We start from the raw sequence: 15,574 nt of genomic DNA on the forward strand, positions 1-15,574 counted from the left end.
AGTGTTGTCTGAAGCAGACACAGGTGAAGGGAAGCTTTGCTAAATCAAGCATATGAAAAGATGCATGAGAGAGGATTCTTCTCTAAACACATCCATGTATTGGTTCCCCTTACATTGCCTAGCTGAGCTCCATTTGTCATGACTCCATAGAGAGAAATGCACCAAAAACTTTCTGGTGGTGTTCTGGTGGCTTCTTGCCACTTCCTCAGACTTGGGCCAATTGGCAGAGTGATGTCAGCTGATACAGACTTACAGGGAGTGTTGCTAAGCCAGACTCAATGTGCTGAGGCAAGGCCCCTGGAGGACACATGATGTTCTGAGGGAATAGAAATAGGACTGAATGGACAGTGGCAGGGCCTTTACAGTGCTTTTTGGTCTTGAGACTTCCATGATTGTCCCTTCAGTGAGAGAGGTGTGGCAGAGAACGTCTGCTGGCATTCCTGTCAGTCTTGGTCACTCCTGCTGGCTCCCAACCCTGAGTTACCAGTTTTAAACTAACTTTTTGTTACCAACATTATACCTTTTAAATCATGCCCAATAACTTATAAGCCAATACTTTATAGTCAAGACATGCAAAAACCTATACCTTTAAGACCAATTAGACATAAAAATAAAGTGACGACAGGAATCCTATAAAATCAAACCAGTATTTTTCTAGCTGTAATTTCAAGAGAAAAAAGTACTTTGAACCCATAATCACAATTGTAGAGATTTCTCTAGAAAAAATAACCATCAACCCATTTGCCCTAGAATTTGAGATGCTGCTGGCTCTTTTAAAAGCAGCTTTTTACTCCAAGTTTAATGTGAGGCACTTTAAATCAACCCCTGCCGTGTAAACTGAGACTGAACGGGTCACCGGCAGATGAAGTTTTACCATTTTTTTAAAACATAAAACATTCAAAGAACGAAAGAGAGACAGACACAAATTGGCAAATTGGTGCACCAAAGCCAGACAATGCACAGAGCAGAAAGCACATTTGTATAAATATGTAACTGCTTGTACTTACAAGGATCCCGTTACCTTCAGGGGAGTTGTAGCTCCACTCAGGGTGGCAGAGAGGGAATCCATAAGAGCTCGGTTGCCATTCTTGCTGTGAGGCATATGTATGCTCTGAGGGGAAATGTCACTGCAGGGGCCAGAGGTGGGGACAACTTGTCAACTCCAGTCCCCCATAGCTGGTCCAGAACCAGCCTTAGAAGATGGGGCTGAAGGGGCGGGTGGTGTCCTCTGTGAATTCAAAGAAAGAGGGTAGGGAGAAGGGTCTAAAAGGAGGAGATTGGCATCAGGATCTGATAAGACTGTCCCTTGGGTGTCTCCTGGAGAGCATAAGTCCCCAACAGCAGTGGTCCTGTGGAGGAAAAGAAGCAATGGGCCCAGGAGGGCAGAAAGGTGGCTAAGTCCTCCCAGACAATGATATGTGGGACTTGGTCTGAGTGACTTGCAAACCCAGTCCTAAAGATTTGTCAGAGTCAGAGTAGAAGCAGCCTGTCCCATGGATTCAAACAGTCATCAGTCCAAGTCCAAAAACAAAACAGAGGACACTAAGACAGTAAAAAACAACCGCCCAGCAACCACCACAAAAGAAAAACAGACTCAGATGGCTGAGGGCAGAATCCCCCTTTGCCCAGATGGAGATGAACCCTATCACATTCTTTCTCCCAGTGGGAAACCAGAACATCCTCCCAGTCCCCCAAAGTCCCCACAGCATTCCAGCACCTCTGCCTGCCATTCTGGCAACTACAAAAACAGACTCAGATGGCCAAAGGCAGAATCCCCCTTTGCCCACATGGAGAAGAACCCTATTGGATTCTTTCTCCCAGCGGGAGACCCGAGGGTCCTCCCAGTCCCCCAATATTGCCACAGCATTCTGGCAAGTCTGACGGCCATTCTGGCAACTACATATCAAAACCAAAACTACAGACCAAATGTGGCCTTTAGGAGAAAAAAAGAAAGAGGCACACAACACAAACACACAGACAAAAATGACAGACACGTATCCCACATTACCTTGCTTGAGTAAACCTCCCCATACACTGCGTCTGGGGCTTGAGGAGGGAAACTTCCCGGGCAATGAATCATATGTAAGAGTCTGTCGGAAGACACCGCCACACTCAATAAGGCCACAGAAACCAGAATCACTACAATCTGCAAGAGGTTTATTGTTCCAGTGTGCACGGGGCTCCCTCAGCACACAGGCAGGAGATCCTGAGCTCACTAAGACTACCCTTTTTATGAACATTTTGGCAGGGAGTTCAGGGGTCCCCTAAGTTGGACAACTGTGACCGGTTACCCTAAGCAACATTTAAAATTATTGGTCACCTCGAGAAGGGAGGTTGTCTCTGCAATTTGGCCCTGTCCTGCCCACCTTGAAGCAGTTGTGGTGTTTCCTGGCTTTGTCTTTTTGTTGAGTCACTTCCCTCTCTTGCCTCAACCTAGGCAGGCTGCTTCTGTATAGGCCTTATCCTCCCCCAGGCAGTCCTGGGCAGAATGCAAAGTTTCAGTCCAGCTTTGAGCCCCCATTCTGGGTTGTGGGGAGCTGGCCTGCTGTTTCTGACAGGGTTCTCACAAGGTGTCACCTGACCAAGCCCGCTCACTCAGTCAACAGGTTCTCCAGTGCAGGAGTGAGGATTGAAAAGAAAGACAATTAGACAAAGCTGCAGTATGACCTCAGTCAATTCTGAGACTGAAGGCAGGTTTAATAATTCTCAATCCATTTTTGTACCAATTTAATTACATGCAGGAATTAAGATCAATAGTAGTACAATGAAGAACAAGCAAGACAGTAAACACAAAATTGTCAAGGCAATAAGCAAAGTTCTGTGACACTTGTTTCCCTTTGTCAGAATGACCAAAACACCTGAGCCTGCTTCCTTGTCCAAGCCCAGAATCTTGCCTGAAGCTTGGTTCTCTTGTTCCACTCTAAGTTAAACATTCCTGCCATAACCTACGTCCCTCTAATGCCCAAATGTCAGATTCCTGCCTGAAGCCCATGTCCCTGGTCAATGTCAAGTTCCTTCCAGGCAGCACAGCACCCCAAGAAGGCTCTCCACATAGGTTAAAGCTTCTTGTCTCAGTGGTTTTCACTTTGTCCTTTCTTTTTATTTTGGATCCCAGTGATTTTTTACTCTCATCCCTCATGTCTCAGTAAGTTTCTTTATATCTCCTTTCCTTTTTTCCCCAGGCATCAATGTCTTGGGCAGTTGCATTGCTACCAACCATGTATTCAGACAATGAGTCAGAGTTATCAGAGCCTGACACTGTGGTCAGCATGTTCAGTGAGGATGTGTTCATGATGCAGTACACAATGTTGGAGACCTTGGGAGAGAGTGACACTTCCGACTTGAGGCTATGCTCCCACCACTTAAAAGGTACCCCAGTTGCTTTCAAGGCTCTCCTGAAGAGGGAGAAGTGGTTGGAGCCAACAATGCTGGAAGTCTAAATCATGAAAATGCTAAGACACCCAAATATTGTTTCCCTTTTACAAGTTATAGAGACAGAACACACAATTGTTTAATAATGGAAGTAGCCAGAGGAGAAGAGCTACTTAAATGAGTCCAGGATGCTGGATGTCTGAAGGAAGATTAAGCTAGGAGCATATTTGTTCAGTTCCTCAGTGCCATAGGCTATTGTCACGGTGAATGTGTGGTTCACAGAGACTTAAAGCCTGACAGTGTCATAGTGGATAAACAAGGAAAGGCTACACTTATTGACTTCAGCTTAGATGCCAGATTCACGCCTGAGCAAAAACTGGAAAGGCTGTGTGGAGCTTTCCAGTTCAATGCTCCAGTGATCTTCGGAGGCATAGCCTATGATGTCCCCAAAAGTAGACATGTAGGCCTAGGGTGTCATTTTATACTACACAATGACTGGATTGCTTCCATTTGGAACAAGAACCTTGTCTGAATTGAGCATTAAAGTAATGCAAGGGAAATACCAAATACCTTACAATCTCTCTAAAGACTTAAGGAGCATGAAGCAAGTCTTTCACATTACATTCCAACAGAGGTACCAGCTTCCCAGACCCTGACATAATGGAGTCCATGGAAAACATTGGGTTTCATTTGCAGTACATCAGAGAATCATTAAACAAAAATAGTTCAATGAAACTTTGGTTACCTACCACCTATTAAAAACCCAGGCATGTCAGGACAATTGCCTGGACATCATTTTATACTACATGACTACTGGATTTCTTCCATTTAGAGCAGGAACCCTGTCTGGATTGAGCACTAAAGTAATGCAAGGAAAATACCAAATACCTTGCAATCTCTCTAAAGACTTAAGGAGCATGATAAGTCTCTTATTAACTATCAATGCAACGCAGTGTACAAAGGTACAAGACCTCCTAAGCCATCCATGGTTTCAAGACTTTCACATTTCATTAAAACAGAGACACTGCCTTCACAGAACCTGACATAAGAGGGGCCATGGAAAGTAGTGGGTTTCATTCGCAGGAAATATGAGAATCATTAAAACATAGTTTAATGAAACTATGGCTACCTACTACCTCATGAAAACCTAGGCATGTCAGGACTATGGCAACTATATCCAAACAAATTTAATTAATCCAGGAGTGACACCTTTCCCTTGAACAGCAGATCCTAGCATTTTCCCTCTGCCGCCCAGAAGAAGGGCCAGGAAACCTTTCCTTAAGATATTAGTCTCATCTACAGGAAAACATCGTCTAAAACAAAGTAGGGAGACAAATGTCCCTCTTCCACCCACGAAGGTGCCCCCCTAGGGGAGCCGTCACCAAAGATTAATGACAACCCCTTGTGTTTGTTTAGGAACTCACACTGTGGTAGAAGTGATAGAGGTACTAGATAACAGCTTTTGCATTATCTTTCAGGCCGAAAAGGCCTCAAGTGACCCAGAAAGAAGGAGACCTTTACTTCCAAGATCCCCGCAGCCAAGGTGCTCTGAGAAATGGAAGAAGAGAATTTCAGCATGCATCCGGGCCATGTGTTGCTGCATGTCACTGACACAAGCAGTCGGACGAAGGTATTTCCCCAAAAGCATGAGGACAACCCTAAGATGACAAGAAGTACAAGGCATGTTTCAGGTACATTTTTATATTTGCTTTATCTAGTTATTTTTACTAATGTTTTGGATATAGACAGTTCATGATTACGTTCTTGAAGTACACTGACTTATATCTAGTTATGTCTAGATAGTTTCAGATGTGGACTCTCATACAATTAAACACAAGTGCAATACTTTCTTATTCCAGAAGTATAGAACCAGAAAACCATTGAATCAATTCAAATCAAATCAACTTTGATTAAAAAGAACAATATATTCCTCCTTAGCCTCCAAGGTCAAGTAGGATTGACAGGTATCTCTTATAAAGTGTTATTTGTGTGGGAGGAATCACCGTTTCTGTTGTTCAGGGAGGCCGTGAAACTCCACCTGGTATTTTCTAACCACTGTCCACTCTACAAGAGGACAGTCCATACAGGACCCTCCATGGATCTTTCCTCCAAAGGAAAGACATGGCTAAGCATGGACTTAGAATTATCCTCACATAGAATGAGCACAGTTGTAAAAGAAGCTTAGATGCTCTCAAGCTCAAATAACCCCCAAGGATCATATCTTCTACCAGACTTGATATTCAAAACACATAAATATAGTTAATTTTCTCCACCTGAATTGTCTCAAACACCCAGCAGAAAATTATAACCAAAAATTAAAATGATTGGTGTATTTCTTGAACAGTTTAAAAGACCATACTCCCTAGACATTAGGTTTAAGACCACATGAGATGTTGTTCAGACAACCATTTCTCATTAGTGATTTTCTTCTTGATAAGAAAAATGCTGCCCAGATATAGAATGTTATGACCTTGGCACAACTCAGCACTGCATTATCTACCTGCAACCAAGAGAGATAATCCCCCTGGTTTTAACTGTCATTTGATTCTTAGGTTAAATTGATTTTCTTTCTCCCTCTTTAGAAGCCATGTGAAAAAGACCTCAGTGTGCGTCTGGTCATCCCAAGAGCTACCAAAGTGTCTGAAAGCAGATCCTGGGTTCATCACTCTTCAGACCAGCCTTGGATCAGTTGCTACTACAGGCGACACTTCAGGAAACAGTCACCTATTTTGTTTGTTATGCAGTGTCCTCTAGTTTTCTCCTCTCCCCCACCTTCAGCCCTTCTACTTCTACAGATGGCCCTTTAAATGGAGCCTCAGATATATACTGTGTGTCAAAATAGGACCAGTTCCAGAACTCCTCATGGGAGTCCCCCTTCTCTTGGACTGACACTCCCATGGACTATGCCCCCTCACAGCATGAAGCAGCTAACGTGATCATCACCCCCTTTCCTGACAACAGTGTCAGTCTCTGAGATGGGGCATGAAGGCAGTTTAGATGGACACAGGTGGACTAGAAAAGTGACAACAGGCTTCCTGACATAAGCCTTCTTATTCCCAGAAGACATAAGACTCAGTGTGGGAGCTGAAACTATAAGGGAAGGGAGGACACAGGGGCCCTATAAAATGCCTAAACCAGAAGCCTTTTAGAGTTATTCTAGCCTTAGGTATCACCTATACTATATGAACCAAGCTTTTATTTTTACTATCTCCATGGTTTCTGTCTTTCTGAGTATTCAGTTATTGTTCATGCAAGGGAACAGCTCAAGCATCTCCTAATTATATAAATCATCAGCCTCAATATAGAACTCATATATGTAACCTCCATGATACTTCACAGGAAGTTTGTAGTTTGTCAAAAAATTGCAATGCTATTTATTTTAATTTTATGCATCTGAATGCATGCATGCCTGAATGTATTGTACCAGATGTATACTTGGTGCCCATGAAGGCTGTAAGATGGTGCCAAAACCCCAAGAATCAGAGATAATAGTGAGCTGCCGTGCTGGTGCCAGGAACCAAAGCTGATAGAAGCAGCAAGGGTTCTTAACCAGAGGGACATCTCTAGAGCCCTGTGAGTAACATTTTGTCTTACTTGGGATATTGTTACTGTAAAGAGACATTGTGACTAATGCAATTCTTACAAAGGAAAACATGTCCTTGGGGCTGGCTTACCATTCAGAAGTTCTGTTGATTATCATCATGGCAGGAAGCATGGTGGGATTCAGGCAGATATGTTGCTGAAAAAGGAGCTGATAATTCTACACCTGGACCAGCAGACAGCAAGAAGAGACAGTGAGCTACTAGGCCTGGCTTGAGCCTTGGAAACCTCAAAGTCCTCCCCCAGTGACACACTTCCTCCAATAACGCCATACCTACTCCAACAAGGCCACACCTCCTAATAGTACCACTCCCTGGGGCCTATAGGGTCATTCTTATTCAGAACACCATACCTTTGTAAGAGTAAAGTTAAATGAAAGAAGCCAGATGTGAGAGAATCCGCTGAATTATTCGAAGATGAGCACTGTTAACTGGATATTTGCTGTGGAAACATTATTTTGGCTCTGCATGGCCTTCTACAATGCTTAGCAGCAAGTTCACTTTGTGAGGATTTGGAGAACTACAACTACTTTGCTCTTTTTTCTCTTTGTATGTTATGCTTCAAGTTACAACTCTCTTTCAGGGCTGGGATTGAGCAGAAGGCTTTATAAAACCTAATCAAGCTTTTCTGAGGGATGTGGCAGACCTGTACCACATCTGGCATGGAGAGGGCCAAAAAAGCGTATACTCTCTCGAGAACCAACAGGAGCATGGCATTAGGTAGGAATCACTGCCCACCCCCTAGACACAAAGAACTGTTCTCATTGGCAATATAAATGAAAATGATATTCATTTTTTTAAAAAAGGGGGGGGGAAAGCTAATCAAGTGCTCTACCACTGAGCATATCCAAGAATTACTCTATTAAGAAAAGCATAGCCTACTCCCCAAAAGAGAAGTGATTAAATACATTGGTTTTCTGAAAGAGTTGGAGGGAAAGATTTATATAACTTTAGGTGTTAGATTAAATTTGTATTTAGGTTGATGGTATAATGCAGAAACATTGCAAGGACTCTCTGAATTCCACACATAACAGATGATAAGACCCTGAAAAGACCCCAGGGACCACATCTGGCCTGGATGCTTATTGACCACTTCCCTAAGACTCTCTCCTCTGCATTTGTACCCCGCTCTTCACCTGTTACAAATAACTCAATCTCACCAAGTTTCTCCTGTAACTACTGCCCATGCAAGTTGACTTTAAAAGTAGTCACATTCGTACAGACCTGCCTCTGGCTATACTTGATTTTCAGGAATGAGCATTTTTCTCCCATTCACTATGCAGTGAACAATCTAAAACCATAAATTAACAACTATAGGCATTTCAATTGACTTGTTCGTCTACATGTTTCAAACTCCAAGGTTGTTCACTTCATTTTCTTAAATGTAAGTAGCAAAGAAGAAAACTGTTAAAGAAACAGACTTTGATATTAGAGTAAGGAGAACTCCATCCAGTTCCACTCCTCTTGCTCTTAAAGAAGGAACATGTTCAAGCCTGTCTGCTTTCCTTGAAACTCGGAGAATAAAACTACTTCATGGGATTTTTGGCTTTAAAGGAGTTAGCACATGTCAACTCCTTACTTAGTATCTGACTCAAATGAAGCAATCACTAACTTCCTAGTATCAATATTATATACCATACCAGGTACTCTAGTTTCACTTCAGTGGCTGTGATAAAATACCCTGGCAACAAGCAGCTTGGTTGTGGGATTTATTTCAGCACACAATTCAAAGTTAAGATCCATCACCATGGGGAAGTCAAGGTAGAAACTTTTAATGCAAGTTTCACCACATCCACAACAGAAAGATGACAGTAAACAATGTGTATATGCATACTTGCTTGTATCAACTGAAGTTCTCTGCTATTACACAGCGCTGAACACACTGCATAGGGAATGGTACTGCCCATAGTGGATTGTATCTACTACATCCATTATCTTAACACAATCCTATACAGATATACCCACAGATCAACCCAATGCAGACAATTCCTGATTTGAGACTCTCTTCCCAATTTCTGTCAAGTTGACAAAGCAAAGCCATGTCTGGAAACTACTTAGTATTTAAAATGGAATAGGAAAATATATATTTTGTTAGTGTCTCTGTCTGTCTGTCTCTCTCTCTCTGTGTCTCTCTGTCTCTCTGTCTTGCTCTCTCTCTCTCTCTCTCTCTCTCTCTCTCTCTGTGTGTGTGTGTGTGTGTGCATGGTGGTAGTGATGGAAGTGGGATTTTGGGGTGATGCTAACTAGGTCATGAGGCTCTTTTTGTTTTTTGTTTTGTTTTATAGAAAACCCAGAAACACTTAGTCCATTTGTCTCATAAGATTTCACGGTGATAAATGCTAACACCCTGTTTGTATTATGGTTAAGTTGAAGAAAATACCTATGTGATTCTGTTAATTCTCAGATCTTTGGAGGATACACTGGAGTTTATTTCACCTCAGATGGATGGTTTCTCACACTGAATAACTCTTGGAAGTTAGAACGTATGAGTACAAAGGGCAAACACCACAAAAATACTAAAAGAGGCTGAAGAAGTGCCCTAAGATGAGCTCTGGGTGACAGGTTTAATACAAGACGTGAAACTCTCCTCTCTGGTGCATGGTAAACTGCGATGTTTCCCATTGATTGGAGAGGAGAGTTCGAACCTAGTGAGTCTGAGCCTTCCTGAGGACAGGAGGAGTCTGGTACTGAAGAAAGATCAGTCCTTCCAAGGGAATTCCGGATTGGCCACCAGAGAGGGCAGGGTCTGACTGTCTCCCAATCACTAGCCTAAGAGAACAGGCTGTAGACACTCTCCCAATCAATATGTGTTTAAGTTGAGAAATCCAGGTATATGTCTGCTTGAGCTAGCCCCTTTAATTCACTGAGCTATGAATGAGTCATATTTAAACAGAAATGCATACAAGTCCTAACACTGATATAAAAAGAATATATTGCTATCACACTATCTTCTTACAGTTTTCAGGAATTACATATGAATCAGTAAGAGTCTAGTTTGCGCAGGAAAGTCAAGAAACGTAACAGGTATCTTAGCAGGCAGAAGTCAGAGAACTGACGGCTGAAAAAGAAGCCGAAGGTGGAAACTAGTATATACTGACTGCAATTCCCACTCTTAGGGCTGGAGAAACATAGAAGGTAAAGGAAGTTCACTAAATGGAGATTCGGACCCATGAGAATCAGGTCCGGCCAAGGGGCAAACCCTTCGCATAGACGAAGACGCTGGAAACTAGGACCAAAGGCTGCTAGAACTAAGATGGGATGAGTCCAGGAATTACTAAGAGAACAGCAAGTAAGCAGCAAGCAGGTCCTGTCCCTCCCCTCCAGTGCCCCCTAGCGGTGAGAACTAGAAGCGCAACCGAGAAGCAGGACTTGCTCTAACCCTCCTTCTAGAAGCCTTCATCCCCAACCCAAGACTTACTTCTCTTCCAGACAGAAGAACACAGGAGTGTAAGGCACTCTAAAAATGGTTGCATCTCTAACGGCCTCCACCACAAAAACGGGCCGTTTGTCTGTTTTCTTTTAGTTACTGAAACACCTTTCTTCTTAATGTAATGTCTGTTGTTCCAATTTCACAGTTATTTCTCGTTATTTGTGCATCTGCAACCGAAGTTTATGAAGCAAAGAGAGAACATGCCTGAAGTAAATGGTTAATTTGTTTATTTTCTCTTTGTGCTTAATATTTACAACTTCCTAGAAAGGACGAGCCCTGAGATCTGTTTGCAGATCTTTGTTTCAGTGTTTCCAAGTGTTTCCTTTCTCTCTTCATTGGGGGATGGCCCTCTCTGGTTTGGGAGATTTCTATTTTGTTTTGAGGTTGTCTGTGCTCTTCTTTAAATGCAAAGACACCTGACTTAGGGGTCTGGGGAGGAAATCGCGACCAAGGTAAGGCAGCACACCCAACCCTATGTTGAGAAATAGGTACCTTTTTCAGCCTTCCAGCTTCTTCCTCTTCCGGGATGAAACCTGACATTTGAAGCGACTGATGAGACTCTGCTGTGCTGGGCAGAGTCCTTATCCACGCTGACCTCCATCGCCCCTTGAAGCCTGTGGACTGGGAACTGAAACCCAGACAGCCTCCCTGGCGCGGACCCCTGCGGGGGAAGCCGGTTGAGCACAGTGGACTCTGGGCTCCAACTGTCCAACTGTCGCGGGTCTCGCGCTTGGAGAGGAGCCCTGGGGAGGCCACGCCGTGTTCCCGAGATGTGACCCGAGCTGACAGCCCATGCACGGTCTCGGGACCCCGCGCCCGGCCACCCGGCCCTGCCACTGCTGCTGCTGCTGCACACACTGCTTCTGCTGTTTGCCTCATCGGGATGCGCAGGTAGGAGAGTTGCTCCCATGGGGTACAGGGCTACCTGGCAGGAGTCTGAAAGGGTTCACTCCTGGCTCCAGCTTGCCAGATCCGAGCTGGGGTGGGGGTACAGGGTTAGCCCTCCTGAGTGGCCCAAAGCTTGTCCCTGGAGACTGGTGATCCTGAAGGTGAGGGGGGAGGGGCAGCACTAAAACCTCCCCAGGTCCAAGATCAGAATTTGGAAAAGCCAAATCAGCCCCAAAGGGGTAAACCACATCCTTTCTCCAGGCAATCCTGACAGGTACATATATGTGCTTCTGAGAAATAACAAAGCATAAAATACTAAGACAAAAGCACTGAAGGGATTTTTCTCTGTTGATTTAAAGTTTAAACCGTAACCGCTGGAATTCAGAAAAGCCAAGCTGAGTCACAAAATAAGGGAATAAAAAGGTTCTTTTTCTTTCTTTTCTTTTTCTTTCTTTCTTTTTTTTGGCATTTAAAAACATACTCTCAGCAAGATATCTCAAGATTTTAATTAAATACAACAGCCACAATACTTCCAAAAATATCATTTGTAATTTTATAAAATTGATTCAGGCACCTGCCTGTGTCCTTCAGCCTGGAAAGAACAAGCGAATGGGGAAAGAAAGTTAGTGAGACTGCAATCAGAGAAAATACCACAGAGCTCATTACGTTCTCAGAGGCAAGAAGCATGTACACTGGCCTTGGAGCGGCTTCTGAGCAGTAGAGTCTACACGAAAAGATTATTTTCTAATTCCTAAATTTATGCAAATGTATGATTATAGTTTAATAATCCAAGATAAGCCAAATGTGAAGAGGCTTATTCAAATATCCTTGATGTGAATTTGGCTTTTTGTTTTTAAAGGACAGTTCAAGTTTATTATAAAAGGTTTAGACAGAGATTTAAGTACAGTAATCAAGGGGGATGACACACACACACACACACACACACACACACACACCAGAGGGCTGTTGATCTATGAGACCCAGCATGTAGCATGGGACTGACCTGCACAGACACTCTCACAAATACTAGGAAAGCCAGTTAGAAGGTACATTAGGTGCTTGGATCCCATTCCTACACTTAATAACTGAACCCATGGATAATCCTCACTTCTGCACGAATGTGGACTTTTAAGAATTGTATGACATTACCACTTAGGAGTAGATACTACTTTAACTTTGGGACTTTTCTGCACGAAATTCAAAGCTATACAAGATAGTGTTGATAGGATCAGGCTGTATTATCCCAGAACACCCAAAGAGAAATAACATCCTATGTAGCATCAACATTTGATACACATTTTGATATTTCATTTAAGGTAAACAACTACAGGAATTTTGAATGTCCCTGCTGTTCCCTGAGGGGTGTGTAACACTGTCGGTGACTCTCCTCCCTCTCTGGGCAAAGGGTTTACCAGATTCATCCCTATGGCCTATTAACCTCGATCCTATAGATCATTCCTGCATCTTCACGTCTGTGTGTCATTTCTGTATCTCCACAAGGATGAGGAGCCATGATCAACATCACATAGCAGACATTTTAAATCTAAAGGAGTGGGAAACAATGAATTCCTCAGACAGTATGGCCCTGGTCAACCCCACAAAGGCTTCCTGGCTTTGGAATTTTCTAAATCCTGGAATTTTCTATGCCCCCATCTCTCTCTCTCTCTCTCTCTCTCTCTCTCTCTCTCTCTCTCTCTCTCTGCTCTGTATCCTCCCCTCTCTCTTTCTTCCTGCAGTTTAGATTTAGCTATCATGATTGTGAGCCAATTTCTTCTTCTTCTTCTTCTTCTTCTTCTTCTTCTTCTTCTTCTTCTTCTTCTTCTTCTTCTTCTTCTTCTTCCTCCTCCTCCTCCTCCTCCGCCTCCTCCTCCTCCTCCTCCTCCCTCTCCCTCTCTATAGCCTTACTTTAATTACTCCCCTTCTTGTCTTTTCACAATTCCCAGAGCAAGGATCCAAATGTCCTAGGATCCATATTTGCAGTTCCCTCTGATAGAAGGGTGCTCCCTCATCGACCATGGCTAACCTCTGCTGAGTCAGCATTTCATCTCAATGTGTCTTCCCTTAAGTGGAAAGCCAGACTTCATAGTACTTAACTGGTCACCCTATCCAACTGCTGCTTCTTTGAATTACCCCTGCAACATCAGGGGGTAATTAACAACCTGTCCCCTGTTAGAGCAAGTCTCACAGGAAACTCACTACCCAGACAGGCAAGATGCCCCGCCCACTACTAAAAAAGTCCTTCCATAGACAGCTCCACACTTGCTCCTTGTTGTTCTCATCCATTCTCTGTGTTTATCTTGAGCTGAAAGGTCAACAGGATAAGAAGCACGTGTTCCAATGCAGGAGGCAGCTATCATACTTCAGCCTCTTTCTCAGCCTCCCTTCACAGTTTCTTGGGAGGCATCATGCCACGCCCCCTTTCTCCATGTTATTTTCATGGTGTCTCCCAATGGTCTTGTGACCTCTTGGGCTGACTCCATGCAGAGCTTGATGAGGTGGTTACCTTATTAAATGTGAAACCTGGCCAGACTGTCCTTCCCTCAGCCATCATTTCTATGACTTACAAGGGCCCTCTTCTATCTAGTTTGTCTTCTGAAAGACAAATTCTGGCCAGATTCAGGATTTCACAATAGTACACTTTCTCCAGTCTAGCAGGGGTGACGTCCTGCTTGCCTCTTTGAGCTACAGAGGAAAAAAGTATGATTTCACTGTTCTCTCTAGAATCCCTGATATCTGTGATAGTGAGGTGTTAGTACAACCAAGGCACTCGCACAGAGTTCTTCCTGCTTTTCGAGGGAGGTTATCACATCCCATCTTGAGCCACCAAGATGGTGGCTCACCACTCTACCCACTAGCTGATCCGAAGCCAATTCTGCTTGTAGCTCAGAGGACAGGAATGCCTCCCTGTTACCCAGACTTCGCCCAGTCCCACTTCCTTTCCTCATGGGAATGCCCTCCAGCTCCCTCTGCAGATGGAGAGTCAGTCTCCTCCCACTCAACTAAACAACTAAAAGGTTCTGTCAGCAATGGATACAATCAGCTTATTGGTTTACATGTTTTCACCAGTTCAATTTCCCCCTTCCCTACTTTCTAACTGTTCTCCTACATCTGCCTCCTTGTTCTTCCTTCCAATTAACCTGTTAGTTCTTACAGAATTCTCTTAAATGAACAAGAAAATATATAACCACATCAACTGTTTTAAAGCAGTCATAACAACGTACCACAAGCTGTGTGGCTTCAAAATTCATAGCTTTATTGCTCAGGGCTGTGGAAACTGGAAGTCCAGGGGCCAGGTGCTGGCTCACTCTTCCTAAGTACTGGGGGGAGGGGGAAAGGGGAGTTCAGTTGCTGACAGTGTCACCTGTTCCCAGACCTGCCCCAATCATTGCCTTGTCTGATCTCCTCTGCAAGTGGCCACATCTCTGTGTCCCTTCACATGGTCTTCTTGGAAGAGTCTGTCTGTCTTTGTGTTCAAGTTTTCTGTTTTTGCAAGAATTTCAACCCAGCCTATTGACTGAAAAGGTTCTGTTTCCAACTAAGGGCAGGTTTTGAGTTACTGGCTGGGGATGGGGGAGTGTCAGAGTCTCAGTTACTTTACTTGGCAAGTACAATTCCACTCTCAACATCTACCATGCACCCCGAGATCTATCCACAGACAGCAAGATGGCTTATGTGGTGAGAAAAGGGGGTGGTTTCCCAACTGCAGATTCTCCTCTTGAACATCTTCAGTAGTCCTCATCCACTACTGAAGGAATCCTGCAGAAGTGTCCAGCTGGGAACAATGAGGCACTGAGGTTGGGTGCAGATGTGTGGGTTTCTGTTCTGCTTCCCACAGCAGAAGCACACAGGAGACCACATTGCACTCCCAGCACAGATGATGGTGTGCCCTGCATCTGAGATGCTCGCTCCTGAGACTGCTGTCCCTCTGCACTCAATAGTTGGTAGACTTTAAGTGCAAAATAGAATTTCATGTACGCAGGGATGAGGAATTTGAGGTGCTCAGATTACACAACATGAACTTAGTGTTTTATACAGCCACTTTGTGTTCTCAAAATTGTTAAACACATCCTCGCTCAGTGTGATTTTTAAATAATTTTTCTTTGTGGCTTTTCATTCATTTATTCATTCATTTGTTCAGTGTCATTCATTTACACACATAAGTCTTCCAGGCTCTTGACTGACAAGCAAAAGACTCTTTCTCCGTGTGGTCTCCAGAGAAAGAAAGAAATATGAGGGTGCAAATGCCAGAACTGAGAGAAAAGGTCTACAGAAACACAGAACAGGA

At 43.7% G+C, this 15,574-nt stretch overlaps 1 protein-coding gene across 1 annotated transcript in view; it reads right to left on the bottom strand.

Annotated features, from left to right (window-relative positions):
- The window catches only part of LOC127673836 (low-density lipoprotein receptor-related protein 11-like), a 223,230-nt gene that overhangs the window by 127,962 nt on the left and 79,694 nt on the right, over positions 1-15,574 (bottom strand). The window lies entirely within an intron of this gene.

The sequence above is a fragment of the Apodemus sylvaticus genome, chromosome 23, assembly GCF_947179515.1.
Source record: "Apodemus sylvaticus chromosome 23, mApoSyl1.1, whole genome shotgun sequence".
Lineage (NCBI taxonomy): Eukaryota > Metazoa > Chordata > Mammalia > Rodentia > Muridae > Apodemus > Apodemus sylvaticus.